The sequence below is a fragment of the Lissotriton vulgaris genome, chromosome 1_1 (genome assembly GCF_964263255.1).
Source record: "Lissotriton vulgaris chromosome 1_1, aLisVul1.2, whole genome shotgun sequence".
In the NCBI taxonomy this organism is placed as follows: domain Eukaryota; kingdom Metazoa; phylum Chordata; class Amphibia; order Caudata; family Salamandridae; genus Lissotriton; species Lissotriton vulgaris.
In genome coordinates, this window is record NC_141685.1 from 1329418507 (window position 1) to 1329441759 (window position 23253).

Sequence of the window (23253 nt, forward strand, 5' to 3'; positions counted from 1 at the left end):
AAATTACAAGCTCTTGAGTACAATATTGGCAACTCATATGCTTCCACATATGGGCTCTGTAGTTCATCCTGATCAGATAGGCTTCATTCCTACGCATGGCACGGTGCCTAACACAAGGCAATTGTATCTTGGATTAGATCATTGGGAAAAGCTCTCACCCGAGTCACTGGTCATCTTGGCGGATATTAGGAAGGCCTTTGACTCGCTTCTCAGGGAGCTCCTATATGCCACTTTGCTTGGCATGGGCCTGGGTTTGTCCTTTGTCAGGTGGATGAAGCTTCTCTTTATGACCCCCTAGCCACGATCCAAACTGGTACTTTGATTTTGGAAGTCTTTGTAGTGGAATGAGGTACTCAGCGGGGTTACCTCCATCACCATTATTTGCGTTGGCCATGGAACCTTTTACCTGCATGGTGAGCAAGGGCCTACATTATCAGGGCTCAAGTATTGCATCTGATTGAACTAACCTCTCTCTGTACACGGATGATGTGTTATTATTATTTATGGGGAGGGACACCGACCTCTTTGAGGCGGTAGCAGCATTATCGGAATTCAGAGTTCACTCAGGACTTAAGGTCTACTGGGACAAGTCATGTGTTTTATCCCTTGAGGGTTCTAACGTTGTGATGTGAGCGTAACAGGGTTCAGTACTTTGGTGTGGCTGTTTACTTCCCCAGAATTATTGTATGAGGGGAACTTTGGGTTGGTGTTGGCTGGGCTGTGTAGATCTGTTGCCTTCTGGTCTACATTATCTATATCGGTGAGTGGCCGGCTGGCTGTTACAAGATGATTACATTGCTACATTTACTTTATTTGTTTGCCGTCCTCCCGCTGTTGTGCCCTTCTTGCCTTCTGTTTCCTTCGTCGCCTCTCACCGCCCCCCTGACTGCCCATTGGCTGCCCCCGCCTCCCAGCTGCTCCTCCCTCCCATCTCCCCATATATGCCGGCCGCTGCGCAGCTGCGCCGCTGGCGTGCCTAAGGCAAACCCGTCTGCGCCCGTCCGCGCTGGGACAGCGCCTAGCGCCAGAACCCCTGGCCCAGCATCCGCCACGATGACTGCCGCCACTACGACGCCAGCACTCTGCACGCTCTCAACCCCAGAGGGACCCACAACTGCTTCAAGGCCGCCCCGAAATGCACACACGGCCCCTTCATCTGCCGGAACTGCAGCTACACCAGCCACAGAGCCGATGAACCACCCACCAAGAAAGACCTCAACCACCTCCAATGCCTACTGCTGAACACCTGCTCCGCACGCAAACACGCCGTCGAGCTCTGGGACATGCTCAACACAACCTCCCCGGATGTCGCCTTCCTGACAGAGACCTGGTTGAATAACTCCTCCGCACCCGACATCACCATAGCCATCACAGACGGCTACAAGATCACCCGCAGAGACCGCACTAACGGAGTCGGAGGAGGAATGGCCATCGTCCACAAGAACAGCATCAGGGTCTCGACGCGCTCAGCACCACCGAACACATGCATTTCCAGATCCACACAGACCCCAACTCCACCCTCAGAGGCACCCTCGTCTACCGACCTCCCGGACTCAGCCCCAGTTCAGCGACTCCATCGCCGACTTCATCAGCACGCACAACCTGACCTCCACCGACTACATCCTCCTCGGAGATCTGAACTTTCACCTTGAGAACAACAACGACAACAACTCCACAACCCTGATCGATAACCTCGCCAACCTGGGACTGAGACAACTCGCCACAAGGCCCACCCACTTCGCCGGCCACACGCTCGACCCCGTCTTCTCCTCAAGCCCGCATGTCCCCGTCAGCCACACCACCTAACTCCTCTGGGCCGACCACCACTGCATCCACTTCACCTTCCAGAAACCCACCACACACCACCGCACCCAACAGATCCCCCTCTGCCGCTGGAGCAAAATCACAGAAGACCAATTACATGCAAACCTTGCTCTCAGCCCACCCACCGAACCCTCCAACACTGATGACGCTGCCCACAACCTTAGACGCTGGATGGAGGACTGCGCCAACACCCTCGCCCGCTGAAGAAACCCCCCCACAGAGACACCAGCAAGATGGCCAGCTGGTTCACTCCAGAACTCCTAGCCTCCAAGCAAGCCTGCCGGAACTAGATAAGAAATGTCACAGTGAACAAACTCCGGACAGCCAAGCAGCACACAAGGACGCCGTCCGCAACCACCACCACCTCATCAGGACTGCCAAGAAGACCTCCTTCAAAGACTGCCTCAACAACAACGAATACGACAGCAAGGAGCTCTTCCACATCGTGAAGGAACTCTCCAACCCCAGCTCCAACACCAACGACATCCCGCCGTTGTAAGCCCTGTGCGACTCCCGTACCACCTTCTTACACCACAAGATAGCAGACATCCACAACAGCTTCAACACCCAGACAGCCCCAACAGACAGCAACACAACAGGCCCTCCACACACCATCAACCACGTCCCCTTGCTAACCTGGACCAGCATGAGCGTCGATGACACCATCAAGACCATGAGCACAATCCACTCCGGCTCTCCTTCCGACCCATTCCCACACCACGTCTTCAATAAAGCGAGCAGCTCCATCGCACCCCACCTGGGCAACGTCATCAATCTCTCCCTCAAGACCACGACCTTCCCAGAGAGCTGAAAACACGCTGAGATCAACACCCTACTCAGAAAACCCAAGGCAGACCCAAGAGACCTCAAGAACTTCCGGCCCATCTCTTTGCTCCCCTTCCTGGCCAAGGTCATTGAGAAATTTGTCAACAGACAGCTAACCTGATACCTCGAAGAGAACAGAATCCTGGACCCTTCCCAGTCAGGGTTCCATGACAACCACAGCACCAAGACCGCCCTCATCGCTCGCACATGTCGCCCGACAGCACGACCTCAACATAATCTCCTATGCCGATGACACTCAACTGATCCTCTCCCTCACCAAGGACCCCATCACACCAAAGCCAACCTCCACGAAGGAATGAAGGCCATCGCCGACTGGATGGAGATCAGCCGTCTGAAGCTGAACTGGGACAAGACCGAGGTTCTCATCCTCGGCTCCAACCTATCAGCCTGGGACGACTCCTAGTGGCCAACGGAACTGGGGGCAGCCCGAACCCCCACCGACCATGCACGCAACCTGGGAATCATCCTCGACTCAACGCTCTCAATGGCCAAGAAAGTCAACGCCGTCTCCTCCTCCTGCTTCAACACCCTCCCCATGCTCCGCAAGATCTATAGATGGATCCCGACAGATACAATAAAGACAGTCACCCAGGCCCTCGTCAGCAGCAGACTCGATTACGGAAACGCCCTCTACGCGAGAGCCCCAACCAAGCTCATCAAACGACTACAACGCATCCACAACGCCTCGGCACGACTGATCCTTGATGTACCACGACACAGTCACATCAACCCCCACCTGAGAAATCTGCACTGGCTCCCCGTCAACAAGAGTATATCCTTCAAGCTCCTCATCCACGCACACAAAGCACTCCACAAGACCAGCCCAGCCTACCTCAACAGACGGCTCTCCTTCTACATCCCGAACCGCCAGCTACACTTCGCCGACCTCTCACTCGCCAGCATCCCTCGCATCCGAAGAACAACCACAGACTGGAGATCCTTCTCCCACCTTCGCGTTAAGACATGGAACACCCTCCCACTGAGCCTACGACAGACCCAAGACCTGCTGACCTACCCCCCCAGTGCCTTGAGACCCTTGCAGGTATGTAGTGCGCTTTACAGTTGACTGATTGATTGATTGATTGATTGGTTGGTTACGTTAGGAGGAGCTGGGAACGCCTATCCCTGACTCCTCTTGGAGGAAGGTACTAGCATCTAGTGCTAAAATATCTGAAATGCCCATTTCAAACTCATTCCATTATTTTACCTTCATCGAGCCTATTTGACTCCCTGACGCATACACCCGATGTTCCCGGCGACGACTGCGGAATGCCCCCGTTTTTTTTTCAAGCCCACAGAGATTGTTGCGGTCTGACCGAGACTAAGGGAATACGAATGTAGACGGATGGGCCGTTTGGTTACTCTATAATGGGGGTGATTTATGCCCCATTTTCGTTTTGAGGTATATGTGCCAAGACTATGGGCCTCCGGGAACTCCTCTGATTTTGGAGGATCAAGATTGCCAGTTCAGGCCCTTTAAAGACTGTACTAAAGGTACATGAGCAAGAACTCTGGACCATCAGAGCGTGACTTACAGTTTGAGAACCATCCTTTCGTCTCCTTTGTATAAAAGGACTTTGATGAGAACGTGAATTGAAAACACTTGGATTATCCTATCTTTGACCTCGTTTTTGAAACCACAAGAGATTATCGAGCCCTGACGAAGTTTCATTGGAACGAAACGCGTTGGCTGAGGCTTTTCTTTTAATATTGAAAAAGAATAAAGGACTTACTTTTGGCAAAATTGGAAGCTCCTCGGACTTTGTTGCGTGGTGCACCATCCCCTTTTGTTCCATATGGTCTGGTCTTGCCCGCTCTTATTGTCCTACTGGATGACAGTGCTCCACGTGGTTCAAGGGGTCATGGATAGAGAATTTCCTCTGGGTCCCCAACTGTGCTTGCTAGGCCTCCATGAATGATCGGCAGCTGGGAAAGCTAATGATAGGTTCTTAAATCTGTCCTTGATGCTTGCCCACAGAAAACTGAAGTCCGTTTGGGGTCCTGATATACACAGGAAGGACGCTCGGGGTTAGGAAGGTAACAATATTACCTATTAGCCCCATTGGACACCATCTTGTTAGCACGCCCTTGAATGGATCGTGGGGGTGGGTGCTTTTACATAGATCCCCTTTTGGCAGCTTAATGCCAGTCTTGGACACTGGAGTGCTGTGTCAGGCCCTGGATGACTCCCCTTAGTAGCCTCCAATTCTCTGTGTCTCATTGCTCTGACCATTCCCCCTGTTGTGGGTGGTGATCCGAGGAACTGTACAAGGCTGGAATATTCAGAGTTTTTGTTTTGCTTTGCGGCACCTATATTTTGCGCCTCTTGCTACTGAGGGCTCCCTGGCTCTTTCTACTGTGGTGTCTTGGTTTTTCTATTTAACCAGATGCCATTTCTCCCGCACAGTGGGCACGCCGGAGGCGCGCCAAAGGCATGCCAAAGGCAAGCCCATCTGCGCCTGTCCACGCCCGACTGGGACCAGGGGCCATACATTATGCCCGTTTTTTAACCTACTCTGCATCAGATCTCAAATCAATACAGGGGACTTGCCCTCGTACAAAAGGCTAATCTACATATACTAGGACTTCTATCCCATGGGAACCCCGCTCTCTAAAACCCACTCAAAGCCACTGGCCATGAGCCTATTACCAATGTTAAAAGCCAGCCACCACCAACTACCCCTACATATCAGTCGCCAGAGGGACTTTCAGTGTGTTATTTGAACATACGCTCAATGGTGAAACACCAACTTGAGATTTTTTATCTTCTGGATGCTGATAAATCAGACATCCTCCTACTCTCTGAAACGGCTGACAGCTGATTCTGCCCCTGATATCCTCGCGGGACTCCCAGGCAATTATTACATCCTTCAGGCCGATCGACCTGCGGGCAAAGCAGGAGGAGCGGTCGGGCCGTAATCTATCAAAAACACAAATTTACATCATTAGTTTCTTTAGGTATCCCCACAGTTGATACATTTATACTAAAATTTGAGTCCCATCATTCTCTGGTAATCTGTGCCCTATTTTATAGACCCCCCTCACCATATGCCCACATTGGGTAATATGATTGCTGAGGTGTTGGTCAACAACTCTCGAATTTTGAATATTGGTGACTTCAACTTCTGGCCCAACGACACACGAGAAAGTCCCTGTTTGGCTGAACTTGCTGAACTTTTAGTGGGAATAAATTGTATCCAGCACATAAAGGTAGCCACTCACGTTAAAGGGCATACCCTAGACCAGGTCTGGATCGCCAACCTGGAAATCTCACATCTACAGGTCTTGCTTTGTACATGGTCAGACCACTACCTCATTACCTTCTTTATCCCTAACGTCCGCCTAAATAACGCCCCTCTGCCTGGCAATTTCATGGCCAGAAATTGGGGTCGAGTGGATATTGATGAATTCTGCTCCTTGCTAACAGCCTTCGCCCCTACTGCCTCTGAGGAGTCCCCCCCATGCCCAAGCGGAAAATATTAACATTTGGCAGGACTCTATCCGAAACAGTATAGCAACACTGAGGCAAATTAAAATAAAGAGGCCTCATGATTCCCAACATTGGTTTTTCGCAGATCTGAAGGCAAAGAAGCTAGCCTTGAGGCAAGCGGGAAGCAAATGGCGACGCGACTACTGCCCTAATTAAAAGGTAACTTTTACGTCTCTACTGAGAGACTATAAAACAACTATCCTTCAAACTAAGACAGAATATTTTTCTTCTAAAATATTAAAATCAACTAATAAAGTGAAGGACATCTCTATTGTGGATGAACTCTCCAAATTAGACGAGTCATCGCAAAACCTGTTCCATCACAATCTCTATGTGATTCGCTCAATACATTTTTCATCGAGAAAATTGTCACCATCAAAGCTAGTATCCCCAAACCTACAACACCCTTGGCAGGCCCTCACTTTCGCACGGATTCCGCACTTTTAGATCATATTCCTCCAATCACTAAGGAAGCTTTCTCCGCCCTACTTTAAAAGGTTGGATCTGGCACTCCCACGGATAGCTCTCCCCCTCATATCCTTCGGGAAAAAATGTTCACGCTGCCCGGAACCCCCTCTACTGCTTCTCAATAACTCCCTTGCCCAAGGGATTGTCCCTGATTTATTTAAGATGGCGGAAGTTGTTCCTATTCTTAAGAAACCAAGTCTAACCCCATTAGCACCTGGCAATTACCATCCCATTTCCCTGCTACCCTATCTGAGCTTGGTTTTAGAAGCCCACGTTGCCACCTACTTTAGCTCATTTGTAGAACAGACTAACCATCTGGACTCCCACCCGGCAGGTTTTAGACTTGAACATTCCGCTGAGTCTGTCATCTTGGCAGTTCTGGATGAATTGAGAAGGGGTGCCGACCAGGGTGCTACCCAGGTGTAGGAGAGTTGGGTCTGCTTCCTATGGTTACCCCCACTTTCTGCTGTGATTCTCTGTTTTTTTACTTTAGTTTGGTGGGGGACCTGCTAATCAAGCCCACAGCTCAGCTGTTCGCTCTCTAAATTGATACCATGTACTTTAGGTACATACCAGATTGGTTACTCGGTCACCCTTGTGAGCGCCTGTATAGTGTACCATAGGTACCCAGGGCATAGGTGCACCTTAGGCCTACCAGGGGCTGCAGCATGTATTGTGCCACCCCAAGTTTGCCTTCCAAACTGACACCACAGGTCTGTTCTTACAGCCTGGGTAAGGTGGTGTAATCACCCCTTACTTAGATATAGTATACCTATATCTATATACATATATACATATATAGACACATATACTTTTATAACCCACTCCTAAGGCAGACCTCGACAATCCTGGAGGTAGAGTGCTTGGTTTTATGTGAGAGGGTGCCCTAGCATGAGCGGAGCCCCTCTGCAGCTTTTGGAACCATCTCCTTATAGCTGTTCTATGATATAGCCATACCATATACTCTTAAGTGCATTATAATCCTCGCGGTTAATGCTAACTTTGGTTTGGCTTTATCAAAACATGTCATGTAAGGTGTCAAACACTTTGGAATACTACCCCCCCCCCCCCCCACGCCAGTCCTGGCCGGGGGGTAGCATTCCGCCCTTCTAGAGGGAGAAGACATATAGTTAATGGTTTACCCGGTTAAAGTTAAACAGAGCCTCAGCACTACAAAATGGATGCTGCTGCCACAGACACAAGTCTGCCCTCCTGCTGCTGGACAAAACTCCTGCAGTGGAGGCTTGGACAATAGGTTTCCTGCCCAGGGAGGTGCTGGCATAGTGTATTGGGGCAGGGAGGGCTGCATTCAGTGAATGCTTTCCAGACACTGCCTGGGGTACACAAGGTGCTCCAAACATTTCCCACTTCAAACAGGTTGCGGGGGCACTCAGCCCCAGCTATGATACGAAACTGGACAACGGGGAAGGGGTGTAACCAACCCCACCCCAGGTCCACCCATAGGAGGGACCTTAGAGATAGTCCAACCCCTAAACTTACTATAAGTATAGAACCCCAGTCCCTAGGACTTTAGAGTACCCTGGACGAAACTCTGCAACATATATCCTGGACCTTCGACATTCCATTTTGACTGGAAGACGGAAGAAATCTCCCTTGTGGTCAAGGAGTGACCACCCTGTTCAAACAGGCACCAACAGCATCTTTGCCAGTCTGCATTTTTGAGGCTCCTGCCAGACCCTGAAGAATCTGCGACACAAGACATGGACTTCCAGACAACTCTGGCACCGACCTTCGTTCCCAGCAAAGCTGAGACCCGACGCAGACACGAGAGACATGGGACCGGAATTCCTGGACATCCAGTATTTTGCTACCTGCATCAACTTCCCGAGTTATCCGAAGTTGTGCATTGGGGTGCTTGAAGCCCCAGCCCGAGCACTTTTTCCACTGAAGCTCAGAGGCCCACACTCCATGAGTGTCCCGTGGGCCAGCTTTGTGCATTTCAGCTTGACGTGTCTTTGCGGTTCCTAGTCCGTTGGCTAGTGAGCCCCAATAAGACCAACCTTTGATTTAACTTACTTTCCTGGTTGCTCCAGGCTTGCTCCAACTTTTCTGCAAAGAAGAAGTTCCACAGACCTTGCTGGCCTGCACCGAAGCCAATCTAAACATCCTGCATGGGTTGCGTTTGCCAAGGCTTGTTGGGTCCAATCTGGATACCAACACTGTAGTCAACTAGATCCTTTATGGGACAGCTTGAATCCAGCTCCTGGTTGTCGTCGACACCTCCTGGACCTCATGGTTGAAGAGACAAACTTCACCTTTTCACCTGAAATCACCCGACATCCAGCGGCATCTTTCTATCGCTGCCCTGGACACTGGCTAGTGGCCCAGACTCTGTCTCCTCCACTTTCAGGTTCTTCACATCTCCGATCCACCCTTGGATCCACCCCTACACTTTTCCTCTGGTCACCTGCAGCACTTCTTTGCAGCTCTCCATTGGAATCAACGACGAAATCCGACACAAAAAGATACCTATGCACCCGGCTTCCCTGCGAGAGGTAACACGAGTACTCTGGTGCTCCTGTGGGTATTGACTCTCCAAGTGTCCTAGTCTAAAAGGGTTCCATCGCAGTTCACCTCCTTGTACCTTTAATCTTCAAAATTGTAACTTGTTTGTTCCCCATTGAAAGTCAAAGGTAACTCTCAGCTGTATTTAGACACTGCACGCTTCTCCCGTGGGCCTCCTGCATCCTAACCTTTGGTTGTCCTGAGTAGCCCCAGCAATTCCAGAGGCCCCAATTATTAAGAATCTGTTCTCTCATTATAAGGTTATACAGTACCGTATAGCCACTTACTTTACTGCCCAGTAACCAGCCTTCCAGAGCCTTAATTAGCATACAATAAGTTGCACAGTATATGTTTTGCCATAGGGGCCTCACAAACCATATACTAAAATAGTGGTATAACAACCACGTGAGGAATAGAAAGCACCCTGCTTTCTATTCCTCACATGGTTCTTATACCACTATTTTAGTATATGGTTTATGAGGCCCCTAGGGCAAAACGTATAATGTGCAACTTATCGTATGCTAATTAAGTTCCTTGCATTGTACTTTTACCTCTGACCTCATAAAGAGTGCCGAGGGGTTGTGTTTAGAATAAATATATATATATTTGATATATACCTTGTGTGGTGTGCTTTCAATTTGTACTCAAGGGACTATAAATGGTTAAACAACTTGCTTAACTCATCTCCAAGTCTTAGCCTGAAGGATGCTCTCCACAGCTACCCCTAGGATAGCTTTCTATAAGGTTGACTTTATAACCTATCATCAATAAGGGTCGATTGGACTGGTGCAAGGTGCCCACTAGAACTAGTGGGCATCATGTACCAGGCCAACTTCTCACATTGGTGTGCAGCGGATAGGATGAGAGCTAGCACTTGTTTTACCAAATTATCTTGAGAATAACATTTGAAAAATCACATTAAGGTACCTGTAGGTACATATGAATCAAGACTTATAATACATAGGTTCTACTGAACTTAGCAGTTGTAGGTGGTAAGGGCTTAGCACACCCTGACTACAACTTCTAGAGAGGTTCTAGTAGGTAACAAGTAGTGTAGGTAGGTGCACACACCACACCTCACTAGTAATGGCTTTAAAGGCAGGAGCTAGTGCCTCCATGCCAGATGTCAGCAAAGAGCAGACATCTAAATATGACACATTCACTTTCCAAGACTTGAGAGAATTGTGTGTCATAAGGAAATTAAAGCAAGGACAGAGTCCAACCACCCAACACCTCATATATATCCTGGTGGCAGATGACTTAGCAAAAACATCAGAACCAGATACCCAAGGTAGTATGGAGGAGGGACACCCCTCATCTGAGGAAGATCAAAGTGGGGCACCCCACCAGGACTCTGAGGAGGGGGAGGGTGCAGGCCAGGAAGTCGTTGATGAACCAGAGAGACAGGACTATCTGGAGATGGCCATAGTGAGCCTTCCCTCATCCCCTCAGGTAGGCCTTCTGGTGTACCTAGAAGACAGAGATCTCACTCAGGTGAATCTCACCATTCTAGTTCATCAATAGGGTCCTCTGCCTCATCTCACAGGAGGAAAACATCCCCTGAGAGAAGAGAGCATGAAGCCAGAATGAGAGAAGTCAGGCTTAGGATCAAGAGGCAAGAAGTTGCCCTTGAAAAGGAGACCCTAGCTCTTAAAAGAGAGCGAAAATTGTGTGGGATAGAGCCCACTGGTGGCAGCAAAATCCCTAGTGGTAGGGATAGGTCTTATGACCATAAAAACCTAAGCAAGATTGTCCCTCCCTATCAGAGTGGGGATGACATCCACACATGTATAACTGCTTTGGAGAGGGCCTGCAAAGTACATCAGGAACCCCAGAGTCAGTGGGCAGCAATATTGTGGCTCTCCTTTGCAGACAAAGGTAGAGATAAGCTCCTCTCTGTCAGAGAAGAGGATGCTGACAATTACAATGTTCTGAAGAGTGCTCTAATAGATGTGCTTGGCCGAACCACTGAACAGTATAGGTTGCTATTCAGAGATACCCAGAAGACACAGACTCAGGACTGGACAGATTTTGTAGATTGTGCTACTAAGGCTCTGGGAGGCTGGTTACTGGGCAGTAAAGTAAGTGGCTATACAGAACTTTATTAATATAAATGAGAGAACAGATTCTTAATAATTGTCAGGACCAGTTATTGCATCAAAACCTGGTTGACTCTGATTTGACCTCTCCACAAGAATTGGGTAAGAGGGCAGACAAATGGGTTGGAACCAGGGTGAAGCAGAAGGTACAGAACAAAGGTGGTGACCAGAAGAAGCAAGACCAAAAGGGTGGGGAGAAAGCAAAAGACCAGAAGTCTTCTCAAGTCCCCAAAAAGCTTCTAATGGTGGGGGTCCCCCCAACAATCCAAAAAGAAAGAAGGTCCAAAAAAACCCTGGTGCAAGATTTGTAAAGTTAATTCTCACTGGACCAGTGATTGCACCCACCAAAAAGGAGACAGCTCCAACCACCATTGCCCCTAAGGCAACTGTTCCCCCTAGTTCAGCTCCAAGTGGTGGTTGTCAACAGAAGGTTGTAGTAGGGTTAACCCTGGGAACTGAGATGGACTCTGGCCTAGTCAGAGAACCAACTCAAGCTGTTTTGATCTGTGATGGAGGCATGGATATGTCCTTCCCTGTGAGTCCCAATAACTTGGGCAAGTACAGACAAATTCCTTTAGTCAACGAGAAAGAGGCTCAGGCCTACAGGGATACAGGGGCTAGTGTCACAATGATGATACCTGACTTTGTAGACCCTGGACAGATCATACTAGGTGAAACTTACCTAGTGACCAATGCTAGCAATGTCACTACCACACATTGTATGGCAGTTGTTAATTTCTCCTGGGGAGGGGTAACTGTCCTTAAGAAGGTTGTTGTTAGTTCAGACCTCCCTGTAGAATGTTTGCTTGGCAATGACCTAGAGGCTTCAGCCTGGTCTGAAGTGGAGTTTAGGACACATGCAGAAATGTTAGGCATATCAGCACATGTTCTTGTTGTGACTAGGTCATAGGTCAAACATTGCAACACTGGACAGGCACTGGATTCTGGAATAATGGACCAGTTGCCTACCAGGAAAAGGAGCAGTAGGGTTAAGGCTGTGTCTTCCCCCCTGCCTCAGAATGATGATCATTCAGAAAAGGGGGTGGTGATGAACAGAGTGTCTGAATTAAGAAGACCACTCTTACCCAGTCCAAAGATCAGGGCTTGATCCATCACCGTTTTTCAGCTCACTGCACCATCCCAGCTCAGAACTTGGCTATATGCAAATTAGTCTGACCCTGGCCCAGTGCATCATGGGAACAGGGCAGACCAAACTACCAAGCCAATTCTTATACTGGGAAGGAAACAAGCTACCGGGGACCGGTTTCTGGCATTTCAGCCATCTTCGGCCCGGCTTGCTTGAATCCTGATGGTGCAATGAGCTAGTGACTCACATCTGAGTATACCCTTCCACACTTATGGTGGACAAAAATTATTCAGAAAAGGGGGTGGTGATGAACAGAGTGTCTGAATTAAGCAGACCACTCTTACCCAGTCCAAAGATCAGGGCTTGATCCATCACCGTTTTTCAGCTCACTGCACCATCCCAGCTCAGAACTTGGCTATATGCAAATTAGTCTGACCCTGGCCCAGTGCATTATGGGAACAGGGCAGACCAAACTACCAAGCCAATTCTTATACTGGGAAGGAAACAAGCTACCGGGGACCGGTTTCTGGCATTTCAGCCGTCTTCGGCCCGGCTTGCTTGAATCCTGATGGTGCAATGAGCTAGGGACTCACATCTGAGTATACCCTTCCACGCTTATGGTGGACAAAAATGATTCAGAAAAGGGGGTGGTGATGAACAGAGTGTCTGAATTAAGCAGACCACTCTTACCCAGTCCAAAGATCAGGGCTTGATCCATCACCGTTTTTCAGCTCACTGCACCATCCCAGCTCAGAACTTGGCTATATGCAAATTAGTCTGACCCTGCTCCATCAGGATTCAAGCAAGCCGGGCCGAAGACGGCTGAAATGCCAGAAACCGGTCCCCGGTAGCTTGTCTCCTTTCTGGTGAAGAATTGGCTTGGTAGTTTAGTATGCCCTGTTCCCATGATGCACTGGGCCAGGGACAGACTGATTTGCATATAGCCAGGTTCTGAGCTGGGATGGGGCAGTGAGATAAATAACGGTGATGGATCAAGCCCTGATCTTTGGACTGGGTAAGAGTGGTCTGCTTAATTCAGACACTCTGTTCATCACCACCCCCCCCTTTTCTGGATCAGAATGATGATCAGCCTTCTGAGGAAGCAGATTGTGAGCCTGAAGAAGGAACTGTCCTAGAAGAGCCTAAACCTGATCAGGTTGAGTTTCTTGGGACAGGGGGACCTTCCAGGGCAGATCTGAGGCAGGCGCAGTTGGACTGCCCTTCTCTTGAACCCCTCAGACAGCAAGCTACTGCTGAGACTGCAGGGAATGTTAATGGAACACATAAGGTTTACTGGGATGAAGGGCTCCTGTATTCAGAGGGTGGAGACCCCAAGCCTGGTGCTTCTAGGAGGTTGGTCATATCTTTGGCATTCAGAGGCTTCCGTTTGACACTAGCCCATGGTATTCCCTTAGCAGGACATCTTGGCCAGAACAAAACTTGGGACAAGCTTGTCCCTCATTTTCACTGGCCCCACATGTCAGAAGGCACCAAGGAGTTTTGTCGCTCCTGTGTAGCCTGCCAAACCAGTGTCAAAGCAGGTGGCACTACAAAGGCCCCCCTTATACCACTACCTGTGGTGGGGGTTCCCTTAGAAAGAGTTGGGATTGACATTGTTTGACCAATGCATCCCCAAACAGCCTCTGGGAACTGGTTTATTCTGGTGGTAGTGGATCATGCCACCAGATACCCAGAAGTTATACCACTTAGGACCACTACAGCACCTGTTGTGGCAAGAGCCCTTTTGGGAGTTTTCTCAAGAGTGGGTTTCCCTAAGGAGGTTGTATCAGACAGAGGTGCAAACTTCATGTCTAGTTACCTGACTGCAATGTGGAAGGAGTGTGGAGTGAACTATAAGTTCACCACACCCTATCACCCACAGTGCAATGGCCTAGTTGAAAGGTTCAACAAGACCTTAAAAGGTATGATTAAAGGTCTCCCAGACAAGCTCAGGCGGAGATGGGATATCCTGCTACCCTGCCTTTTGTTTGTTTACAGAGAGGTTCCTCAGAAGGGGGTTGGCTACAGCCCTTTTGAACGTTTGTTTGGGCATCCTGTAAGAGGACCCCTTTGTCTGGTGAAGGAAGGATGGGAGTTACCTTTTTACATTTTTTACCTCTCAAACTTACTAAGCAAGACATTGTGGACTATGTACTTGGTCTCTGCTCCCGGATTGCTGAGTACATGAAAAAGGTATCCAAAAACCTTGAGGCAAGTCAGGAATGCAAAAGGGCTGGCATGACCAAAAGTCTGTACTGACTGTTTACCAGCCAGGACAGAAAGTGTGGGTCTTGGAGCCAGTAGCCCCAGCAGCTCTCCAAGAAAAGTGGAGTGGACCCCACACTATTGTTGAGCAGAAGGGAAAAGTCACCTATTTGGTTGATCTTAAAACTCCCAGGAGCCTCCACAGGGGGCTTCATGTCAACAGACTCAAACCATATGTTGACAGGGAAGACATGGGCTTGCTCATGGCTACTGATGAAGGACAGGAGGAAGAGAGTGACCCTCTCCCAGACCTGCTCTCTCAGAACCCTGATGATGGTTCAGTTGATGGTGTAGCCTTGGCAGGCAGCCTCACTAACCACCCACAGAGTGACTGCAGACAAGTTCTGCAGGCATACAGACATATGTTTTCACTGACTCCAAGTCAGACTACCTGGTGCACTTATGAAGTGGATACTGGGGACACTCTGCCTATTAAAAGTAAGATTTACAGGCAACCTGATCATGTCAGGGACTGTATCAGGACAGAAGTCCATAAAATGTTGGAATTGGGAGTTATTGAACCTTCAGAAAGCCCTTGGGATACTCCAGTAGTCCTGGTGCCAAAACACACACCTAAGATGGTAAGAAAGAGATGAGGGTTTTGTGGACTACATAGGTCTCAATGCTGTCACTAAGACAGATGCCCACCCAATACCTAGAGCAGATGAGCTCATGGATAATTTGGCCTCTGCCAAATATCTGAGCACATTTGATCTGACAGCTGGCTACTGGCAAATCAGGTTATCTGATGAGGACAAGCCAAAGACAGCATTTTCAACCTCTAGTGGGCATTATCAATTTGTGGTGATGCCCTTTGGTCTCAAAAATGCACCTGCCACATTTCAAAGGTTGGTGAACAAAGTCCTCCCAGGCCTGGATGACTACAGTGCAGCTTACCTTGATGATATTGCTGTCTTTAGCTCCACCTGGGAAGATCACCTGATCCACATGAAAAATGTTTTGGAGGCCCTGCAAAAGGTAGGCCTAACTATCAAGTGCCAGATAGGGCAGAGTCAGGTTGTGTACCTGGGCCACCTTGTAGGTGGAGGCCAGGTTCAACCATTGCAGAGCAAAATCCAAACTATAATGGACTGGGTTGCTCCAACCACCCAGACTCAGGTCAGAGCTTTCTTGGGCCTGACTGGGTACTATAGGAGATTTGTCAAGGGGTATGGTTCCATTGTGGCACCCCTGAATGACTTACACTTCTAAAAGAATTCCTAAGCAAGTTCAGTGGACAGTCAGCTGTCAAAACGCATTTGATGACATGAAGCAGGCCATGTGCACTGCACACATTCTGCAAAGTCCTAACTACTCCAAAGAATTCATTGTTCAAACAGATGCTTCTGAGTTGGGGGTATGGGGCTGTGCTATCACAATTGAATGAAGAAGGTCAGGACCAGCCAGTAGCTTTTATTAGCAGAAGGCTGACCCCTAGAGAGAAACGTTGGTCAGCTATTGGAGGGAGGACTTCGCTGTGGTTTGGGCCTTGAAGAAGCTGAGACCGAACTTGTTTGGTACTCACTTCACAGTTCAGACAGACCATAAGCCCCTCTTGTGGCTAAAACAGATGATGGGTGAAAATCCCAAACTGCTCAGGTGGTCCATTTCCCTACAGGAGATGGACTATACAGTGGAACATAGACCTGGGAGTAACCATGCCAATGCAGATGGACTCTCCAGATATTTCCACTTAGAACATGAAGACTCAACTGGTCAAAGTTAGTTTAATGTCCCTGCGTTGGGGGGGGGGAGGTTGTGTAGGAGAGTAGGGTCTGCTTCCTATGGTTACCCCCACTCTTTGCTGTGATTCCCTGTTTTTTTTACTTTAGTGTGGTTGTGGACCTGCTAATCAGGCCCACAGCTCAGCTGTTCTCTCTCCTAATTAATACCATGTACTTTAGGTACATACCAGATTTGTTACTGGGTTACCCTTGTGAGCCCCTGTATAGTGTTCCATAGGTACCCAGGGCATAGGTGCACCCTGGGCCTACCAGGGGCTGCAGCATATATTGTGCCACCCCTGGTTTGCCTTCCAAACTGACACCACAGGTCTGTTCACACAGCCTGGGTAAGGTGGTGTAATCACCCCTTACTTAGATATAGTATACCTATATCTATATACATATATAGACACATATACACCTGTTCTATGATATAGCCATGCCATATATTCTTTACTCTTCAGTGCATTATAATCCTCGCGGTTAATGCTAACTTTGGTTTGGCTTCATCAAAACATGTTGTGTAAGGTGTCAAACACTTTGGAATTCTACCCCCCCCCCATTCCACCCTTCTAGAGGGAGAAGACATGTAGTTACTGGTTTACCCGGTTAAAGTTAAACAGAGCCTCAGCATCACAACATGGATGCTGCTGCCACAGACACAAGTCTGCCCTCCTGCTGCTGGACAAAACTCCGGCAGGGCCGGCTTGGACAATAGGTTTTCTGTCCAGGGAGGTGCTGGCACCTCCCCAGACAGGTTCTTAGTGTATTGGGGAGGGAGGGCTGCATTCAGTGAATGCTTTCCAGACACTGCCTGGGGTACACAAGGTGCTCCAAACATTTCCCACTTCAAACAGGTTGCGGGGGCACTCGGCCCCAGCTCTGATACGAAACTGGACAACGGGGAAGGGGTGTAACCAACCCCACCCCAGGTCCACCCATAGGAGGGACCTTAGAGTTAGTCCAACCCCTAAACTTACTATAAGTATAGAACCCCAGTCCCTAGGACTTTAGAGTACCCTGGACGAAACTCTGCAACATATATCCTGGACCTTCGACATTCCATTTCGACTGGAAGACAGAAGAAATCTCCCTTGCACCAACAGCATCTTTGCCGGTCTGCATTTTTGAGGCTCCCGCCGGACCCTGAAGGATCTGCGACACAAGGCATAAACTTCTAGATATCTCTGACGCCGACCTTCGTTCCCAGCGAAGCTGAGACCCGTGGCGGACACAAGAGACGTGGGACCGGAACTCCTGGACATCCAGCAGTTTGCTACCTGCATCAACTTCCCGAGGTATCCCGAAATTGTGCATTAAGGTGCTTGAAGCCCCAACCCCTTGCTCCTTTTGCACTGAAGCTCAGAGGCCCACACTCCACGAGTGTCCCGTGGGACTGCTGTGTGCATTTCAGCTTGACGCGTCTTTGTGGTTTCTAGTCCGTTGGCTAGTGAGCCCCCAAGAAGACCAACCTTTGATTTAGCTTGCTTTCCTGGTTGCTCCAGGCTTGCTCCAACTTCCCTGCAAAGAAGAAGTTCCATAGACCTTGCTCGTCTGCACTGAAGCCAATCTCAACATCCTGCGTGGGTTGCGTTTGCCAAGGCTTGTTGGGCCCAATCTGGATACTGACACCGCAGTCAACTAGACCCTTTGTGGGGCAGCTCGAATCCAGCTCCTGGTTGTCGTCGATACCTCCTGGACCTCATGGCGGAAGACACAAACTTCTCCTTTTCACCTGAAATCACCCGACATCCGGGGGCATCTTTCTATCGCCGCCCTGGTCACTGGCTAGTGGCCCAGACTCTGTCTCCTCTGTTTTCAGGTTCTTCACATCTCCGATCCACCCGGACACTTTTCCTCTGGTCACCTGCAGCACTTATTCACAGCTCTCCATTGGAATCGACGACAAAACCTGACACGAAAAGATACCTATGCACCCGGTTTCCCTGGGTAAGGTAACACGAGTACTCCGGTGCTCCCATGGGTATTGACTCTCCAAGTGTCCTAGTATAAAAGGGTTCCATCGCAGTTCACCTCCTTGTACCCTTAATCTTTAAAATTGTAACTTGTTTGTTCCCCATAGAAAGTCAATGGTAACCCGCTGCTGTGTTTAGACACTGCACGCGTCTCCCGTGGGCCTCCTGCATCCTAACCTTTGGTTGTCCTGAGTAGCCCCAGCGATTCCACAGGCCCCAGGCCTGCTTTCTATTCCTCACGTGGTTCTTAAAACCACTATTTTAGTATATGGTTTGTGAGGCCCCTAGGGCAAAACGTATACTGTGCACCTTATAGTTTGCTAATTAAGTTCCTTGTATAGTACTTTTACCTCTGACCTCATAAAGAGTGCAGAGGGGTTGTGTTTAGAAAAAAATACATATATATTTGATATATACCTTGTGTGGTGTGCTTTCATTTGGTACTCAAGAGATTATAAATGGTAAAACAACTTGCTTAACTCGTCTCCAAGCCTTAGTCTGAAGGCTACCCCAACAATAGTTTTCTATAAAGTTGACTTCATAACCTAGCATCAATAAGGGTCGTTTGGACTGGTGCAAGGTGCCCACTAGAACTAGTGGACATGGATACCTTTACTGACTGACCATTGTTTTTGGGAAACCTCGTATTGCTGCTGCCTTCTAGCAACTTGCTGCTGCCTTCTAGCGACTTGCCAGGCCCGCTGCGCGGGTCCCGCTGCGTGGCGCGACTCCCTCGGAGTGAGAGGTGAAGGGGAGTCTGCCTCTGAAGTCGCCATCGAGCCTCGGATACCGGCAGGGCTGCGAGCTGCCTAGCAGGGACTCCAGTGACCAGGAGTCTCTGCGTGCATCACCTGTGGCGCTCTCCCTGCCGGCACCGCCCCTGTGCAACAGGTTAAAGACTCTGTGGTTCCCTTGCCTTGTGGGATACATTTACTGACTGACCAGCATTTTTGGGAAACCTCGTATTGCTGCTGCCTTCTAGCAACTTGCTGCTGCCTTCTAGCGACTTGCCGGACCCGCTGCGCGGGTCCCGCTGCGTGGCGCGACTCCCTCGGAGTGAGAGGTGAGGGGGAGTCTGCCTCTGAAGTCGCCATCGAGCCTCGGATACCGGCAGGGCTGCGAGCTGCCTAGCAGGGACTCCAGTGACCAGGAGTCCCTGCGTGCATCACCTGTGGCGCTCTCCCTGCCGGCACCGCCCCTGTGCAACAGGTTAAAGACTCTGTGGTTCCCTTGCCTTGTGGGATACCTTTACTGACTGACCAGCGTTTTTGGGAAACTTCGTATTGCTGCTGCCTTGTAGCAACTTGCTGCTGCCTTCTAGCGACTTGCCGGACCCGCTGCGCGGGTCCCGCTGCGTGGCGCGACTCCCTCGGAGTGAGAGGTGAGGGGGAGTCTGCCTCTGAAGTCGCCATCGAGCCTCGGATACCGGAAGGGCTGCGAGCTGCCTAGCAGGGACTCCAGTGACCAGGAGTCCCTGCGTGCATCACCTGTGGCCCTCTCCCTGCCGGCACCGCCCCTGTGCAACAGGTTAAAGACTCTGTGGTTCCCTTGCCTTGTGGGATACATTTACTGACTGACCAGCATTTTTGGGAAACCTCGTATTGCTGCTGCCTTCTAGCAACTTGCTGCTGCCTTCTAGCGACTTGCCGGACCCGCTGCGCGGGTCCCGCTGCGTGGCGCGACTCCCTCGGAGTGAGAGGTGAGGGGGAGTCTGCCTCTGAAGTCGCCATCGAGCCTCGGATACCGGCAGGGCTGCGAGCTGCCTAGCAGGGACTCCAGTGACCAGGAGTCCCTGCGTGCATCACCTGTGGCGCTCTCCCTGCCGGCACCGCCCCTGTGCAACAGGTTAAAGACTCTGTGGTTCCCTTGCCTTGTGGGATACCTTTACTGACTGACCAGCGTTTTTGGGAAACTTCGTATTGCTGCTGCCTTGTAGCAACTTGCTGCTGCCTTCTAGCGACTTGCCGGACCCGCTGCGCGGGTCCCGCTGCGTGGCGCGACTCCCTCGGAGTGAGAGGTGAGGGGAAGTCTGCCTCTAAAGTCGCCATCGAGCCTCGGATACCGGCAGGGCTGCGAGCTGCCTAGCAGGGACTCCAGTGACCAGGAGTCCCTGCGTGCATCACCTGTGGCGCTCTCCCTGCCGGCACCGCCCCTGTGCAACAGGTTAAAGACTCTGTGGTTCCCTTGCCTTGTGGGATACCTTTACTGACTGACCAGCGTTTTTGGGAAACCTCGTATTGCTGCTGCCTTCTAGCAACTTGCTGCTGCCTTCTAGCGACTTGCCGGACCCGCTGCGCGGGTCCCGCTGCGTGGCGCGACTCCCTCGGAGTGAGAGGTGAGGGGGAGTCTGCCTCTGAAATCGCCATCGAGCCTCGGATACCGGCAGGGCTGCGAGCTGCCTAGCAGGGACTCCAGTGACCAGGAGTCCCTGCGTGCATCACCTGTGGCGCTCTCCCTGCCGGTACCGCCCCCTGCCCTCCCCTATTTCCACAGGGTGGGACACCCGCTGCGCGGGAGCGACCGGGGCGAAGACCGGGCAAAGAGCGGGCCGTTTAAGGCCGTTCAAGGACGGCAGAGGACGGCCCTGAACCCCTGCATCTTCGCCTCCAACCCACCGGCAAGGTAGGCGGCATTGCGATTGCCATCCTTTCTTTAAGCACATAGTGGCCGCCTACTAAATTTATTACTTACTGGTTTTTGAGGACAACTTTGCTGCATCCGGCCCCGCTGCGCAGATGTCAACTATGCGCAATAGAACCAGAAGCTGCACTAAAAAGGCTATGGCCGTTGCACAAGTGACTGGACCTATAGATCATTTTATCTCACAGGTAAATGAAACTATCGACAAAAGTATCATTTTACTGGAAAAAAGGGTTTCCTTGGATCTCATGAACGCTAAGCGCTCGTCCCTGGGCTCCCTCGCAACTGCAAATTCTCCCTCCCAGCAAGCCTTGAACAATTGTTCCCTACCCCTACCTCTAACCACTGCCGGCACGTTTACAGTCCCGAACGCTGTCGACTTATCAGTGACTCAATCTGACTCCGATCTGTCCTATGTTGATCTTGAGGCTACTCCAGATTTAGAAGCCTGTCAGCCATCCGACAAGCCAGAACTGAGTGCAGATAGGCAACTTGACATTGGAACAGCTCCTGCATTGATCGACTCAGGGAGAAGGGGTACTATTCCTACAAAGGTTGCGCCTAAGACCAAGCCCAAGGAAAAACCTAAAGCTAAAGCCAGGAATCACAACCTGATATCGCCCACCCCGCATTCTCTATCAGGCATACCCTGTTGGGTTGAAAATATGGTAATAGATCTAAAACTGGACCTTGAAGCTACAATAGCAGCGCAAATCAAGCCTTTAATTTCCAAACTTGATAGACTTACGTCGCTAATAAACTCGAAATGGGCTAATAAGACGAGTGGGACTGGACCCACTCAGCCGCAAGGGATTAAAGAAGCACTCCCCAAGACTATACCTTGCACCAAGTTCCCTAAAGACCCTTCTAACAAGGCTAATACACCACTAGCTACTAAGGATTCAGCTACACTACACCTGACTCAAACAGGGAACAACTCTGCTCTACCCCTACCCTTATCTACCCCCAAGGTGGTGGGTTCTACTCCGGCATTGCAAACATCTGCTGGACGAAATAAAGCTGCCAATCCACAAGACAAAGATCCAAATGGGAAGCCCATCAACCCAACAGCACCTTCCTCCTCAAACAAGCCCGAAGGTCCTAAGTCAAAACAGGCACGCTTCAAGACAATCAGCCTGCCACCGGAAGTCTCTCCTTTCGTGGTCGTGCTGACAGCTGTTCCACCACTGAAGGAGGGAGTCAAAGAAACTTTTGTAGAGCTAAGAAATAAATGTGCCCAGTGGCTCCAGTTACACAAACCTCTACCTAGCCATATGAGTGGTGAAATTCTCACTGTGCGTAGAGGAGATTGGGTGGGCAGGAACACGAAGACTATAGCAGGAGATGTAATTACAGTTAACTTTAGGGATATAGGGGCAGCAAGCTATATATGTAACACACCCAATAGTGGGCCTGCTACCCAAATCAATCCACTCCCCTTGTCCTACTTTCTTCCCATGCCCTCAAGACCAAATTCTCATCGGCCTACTTTTTCAAATAACAGAGGGTTTGCGTATCCCCCGCAACATACTACCAAACAATGGCAGCAACCTCTACATTTCCCACCACTATTTCCACAGCATACCACTCCTCAGTGGCAACAACCTTTCCAACATCTACCACCCCTTTATCATCCTGCCCAGCAGTGGCAGCAACCCCCTCAGCCCTCACAATCTGTTAACCATCAATGGCAACAGCCATGGCAAAATTTGCCCCCTCCCTTCGATCCCGTGTTTTCACAGTTTGCTCATCCAAATAGATTTTGTGTGCTAGATGAGGTAGATTGACTCAACCTCATGGAAGCTCCAGCTCCAAACTTTGATACCAATAGGGATTTGGAGGATGTTCCCTTAGCCATCCCTCTCCTTATTTGTCCTGAATCTCCAACAGTGGCACCTGCTATACCACTATCCCATGCTCCAACTAGGGATTGTGTAGATCTACCTAACCCCAGAACTACTACCATCACTGGAGGTAATTTAACACATGGTGAGATAAAAATTCTTAGCTGGAACCTTGCGGGGATTACTAGGAAATTAGGTTTGCCAGAGTGGAACGTCCTGATTGAAGCCCACAAGATCTGTGTATTTCAGGAGACCTGGAGCACCGAGCCACTGTATCGAGTTGGGTTTGTTACCATCTTTGCACCAGCTGAAAAACCAATGAAAAGGAAGGGGCGTCCATCAGGGGGGCTTATTATTTGGGTAAGCATCTCGCTCAATTGCCGAATAACCATTAAGCGGACAGGTAACCCTGATATCCTTGGCATTTCTCTATCTGGCCATCGTGGGGGACTATCAGTAGATCT